Source organism: Elephas maximus, chromosome 2 (genome assembly GCF_024166365.1).
Source record: "Elephas maximus indicus isolate mEleMax1 chromosome 2, mEleMax1 primary haplotype, whole genome shotgun sequence".
In the NCBI taxonomy this organism is placed as follows: domain Eukaryota; kingdom Metazoa; phylum Chordata; class Mammalia; order Proboscidea; family Elephantidae; genus Elephas; species Elephas maximus.
In genome coordinates this window covers 46319453-46323267 of record NC_064820.1, presented here as the reverse complement: position 1 = coordinate 46323267, position 3815 = coordinate 46319453, and the positions used below count along the sequence as shown (strand labels likewise).

The window sequence follows — 3815 nt, the reverse complement described above, 5'->3', positions numbered from 1 at the left end:
AAAAGGACAAACAAATCTGTCTTGGAAGAAGTGCAGCGAGAATCTTCCTTAGGATTAAGGATGGCAAGACTTTGTCTCATATACTTTGGACATATTATCAGGAGGGACCGATCCCTGGAGAAGGACATCATACTTGTAAAAGTAAAGCATCAGCAAAAAAAAAGGAAGAATTTCAATGAGATGGAATGACACAGTGGCTGCAACAGTGAACTCAAGCATAACAAAAATTGTGAGGATGGCTCAAGACCAGGCAGTATTTTGTTCTTTTGTACATACAGTCACTATGAGTCACAACTGACTTGACAGCACCTAACAACAATAACATATATGATATGTATAGCATACCATTTTAAAAGTTGTCCATCTAAATTTTAGCATTTTCTAGTATAATAATATTTATATTAGATTGCTATTTAAAAAAAAATAATATGTCATGTTTTTCATCTAAGTGTAGTGTTTGCTAGCATAAGCATATTTATATTAGATCATCATTCCATTGGGTTCAAACATTTGTTTTTTGCTTCGGTGAATGCCTCTTAGACACATTAGAAATCCGTTTTTGACATTTAATGAGCCCATTACATGGCAACTAATTTCTTTAAAATGACAAGTTCAAGAATTGTCTGTGACTTGGATAGATCTTCTGAACAAAAGAGACTATTAAATACCCTATAGTTGGCCTAAACTGAAATTTATACTTTATTTACAAGGTGGCATTTGGCACCAGTTTTTTTTTTTTTTAGAAATGTCAGTCTGGAGAAAACTACAGCCAACAGAAAAATGTAGGTCAAAAATCAAAGAGAAGCACTGCTTTTTGTATGTCCCATGAGGAAATTCTAGAACACTTAATTGTGCTCATGAGAAAATTATACATTGATCAAGAGACAGTCGTTTGAACAGAACAAAGGGATACGGTGTGGTTTAAAGTCAGGAAAATGTACATCAGGGTTGTATCCTTTCACTGTACTTATTCAATCTGTGTGCTGAGCAAATAATCAGAGAAGCTGGAGTATATGAAGAAGAACACAACATCAAAATTGGAGGAAAACTCATTAACAACCAGTGATTTGCAGATGACACAACCTTGCTTGCTAAAAATGAAGAGGACTTGAAATACTTGCTGATGAAAACCAAAGACTACAACTTTTGGTATGGATTACACCTCAACATAAAGAAAACAAAAATCCTCACAACTGGACTAATAAGCAACATCACAATAAATGGACAAGTGATTGAAGTTGTCAAACATTTCATTTTACTTGGATCTACAATCAACATCCATAGAAGCAGCAGTCAAGAAATTAAAGGATGGTGCTTGCTATGGCAGCACATATACTAAAATTGGAACGATACAGAGAAGATCTGCATGGCCCTTGTGCAAGGATGACATGCAAATTTGTGAAGCATTCCATATTATTGAAAAAACAAGTGAAACGGTTTTATTTATGACAATCTAGGAGCCCTGAACATCAAAGACAAAGTTAGAAAACAGACTGCGTGGTGGGGGGTGGGTGGGGGGAGAGACAGTTCAGAAGTGGAGAGGAGTTGCTGGACCTGAGTCGCCGGGAACTCTCAGGCACCATTCCCGGGAGTGACTGCAGGGGGCTGATGGTAGCATTCCACCGCAGTTTCCTCAGGGAGAAACAGCTAGCCACGCAGCCTACTCACACCTCTGGAACCAGGGAATAATGGCACTCTAGGCAAAAGCTAAGTACTTGGGTATATTTTACCATGCCCCCAGCCCCCAAGCCAGCTTCAGTGGCTGTTGTTCTCTCTGGGGCTGAGATAGGTCCTGTGGTGCGTCCTGAGCCATTCTCTCAGCCTTGGAGAAGAAATAAATTCACAATTGGGGGAAAAAAAATAATCTGCCAGCTTCACTAACCTGGGGAGCTCAGCACTGCAGAGCTCCAGTCCAGGCATAAACAGTCTGTGGACTTTGAGTAACTTTCCCTCTTGCATGGACCTGTGTAGGCCTATTTCAGGAGAATAGGCCCTTGTTGGCAGACTGCAACTGTTTGTCTGTTGTGCAGTGGAAAGGTGGGTGTTTGATGTTTGACACCACTTTGCCTATTAAACAGGGTCCTCACCTACCCACATCAGGGGCCTAAGGACAGGTGGCTCCACTCAGGTCACTCAGCCACCCACCACAGTTGTCCAAGGATAACTGGTACCTCACAGTCCTTAAAACCAAAAGCATTGGGTGCCCATGGACTGTCTGCAGAACTCACACATATGTGTACTCTAGGGAACAGGGATGTCCTTTTCTCACAGACACTTGAGGGATGGTTGTCAGCCCCCTGCCTTGTTCAGAGTGTGACCCCCCTGCTGCAAACAGATACTAGTACCTACACCAATCACCCCTGCCCATCTAGGACTGTAGAACAGAGCCTATACCACACACTTGATTACCAACTACCTGGACACCTGAGCTGATTCCATACAAGAAAAGTGAATGGACTCCTAGGCTGATATACCTGATAACAGCTCTAGCCATCTGGGGACAGGACATTAGAGCTTCAAAGGCAAAAATAATCAAGCTAGCTTGCTCAAGCAACCAATTTGGGCATATCAAAACAAAACAAAGCAAGAAGCTAGAATACAATAAGCAAACATAAAAGAAACTAAGACAATAACTTATAGACGGCTCGGAGAAAACAGTCAATATCAAATCACACAAAGAAGCAGACAAGCTTCAACAAGTTCTCAAAAAAAAAAGAATCAAAGGATCTTCTGGATGAAGGTGCCCTCCTGGAATTACTGGATGCAGAATACAAAAGATTAATATACAGAACTCATCAAGACATCAGGAAGGAGATCAGGCAATATGCAGAACAAGCCAAGGAACACACAGATAAAAGAGTTGAAGAAATTAAAAAGGTTATTCAAGAACATAATGAAAAATTTAATAAGCTGCAAGAATCCATAGACAGCAATCAGAAATTCAGAAATTTACAAAATTACAGAATTAGACAACTCAATAGAAAGTCGGAGGAGCAGAACTGAGCAAGTGGAAGGCAGAATTGGTGAGATTGAAGATAAAGCACTTGACATCAATATATTTGAAGAAAAATCAGATAAAAGAATTAAAAAAAAAAAAAGGAAGAAAACTTAAGAATCGTGTGGGACTCTATCAAGAGAAATAACCTATAAGTGATTGGAGTACCAGAACAGGGAGGGATAACACAAAATACAGAGAGAATTATTGAAGATTTGTTGGCAGAAAACTTCCCTAATATTGTGAAAGATGAGAAGATATCTATCCAAGATGCTCATTGAACTCCACATAAGGTAGATCTTAAAAGAAAGTCACCAGGACATATTATGATCAAATTTGCCAAAACCAAAGATAAAGAAAGAATTTTAAGAGCAGCTAGGGATAAATTAAAAGTCACCTACCAAGGAGAGTCAAGAAGAATAAGCTTGGACTACTCAGCAGAAATCATGCAGGCAAGAAGGCAAGGGATGACTTATATAAAGCATTGAAGGAAAAAAGTTGCCAGCCAAGAATCATATATCCAGCAAAACCGTCTCTCAAATATGAAGGTGAAACTAGGTCATTTCCAGATAAACAGAAGTTTAGGGAATTCATAAAAACCAAACCAAAACTACAAGAAATACTAAAGGAAGTTCTCTGGTTAGAAAATCAATAATATCAGATTTCAACCCAAGATTAAAACACTGGACAGAGCAATCAGATGTCAGCCCAGACAGAGAAACCACAAAAATAAATTCAGATAAAAAAATGCTCAAAACAGGGAAAAAGCAATGTCATTATCTAAAAGAAGACAACATTAAAACAGTAAAGAAGGACTAAG

General features: G+C 39.0%; 1 non-coding gene across 1 annotated transcript; it reads left to right on the top strand.

Moving 5' to 3' along the window:
- The first annotated feature begins 1311 nt into the window (after nucleotides 1-1311).
- On the top strand, nucleotides 1312-1418 carry LOC126070772 (U6 spliceosomal RNA). Its single transcript, XR_007516293.1, has one exon. It is a non-coding gene; the product is annotated as a U6 spliceosomal RNA (small nuclear RNA).
- The last annotated feature ends 2397 nt before the right edge of the window (nucleotides 1419-3815 follow it).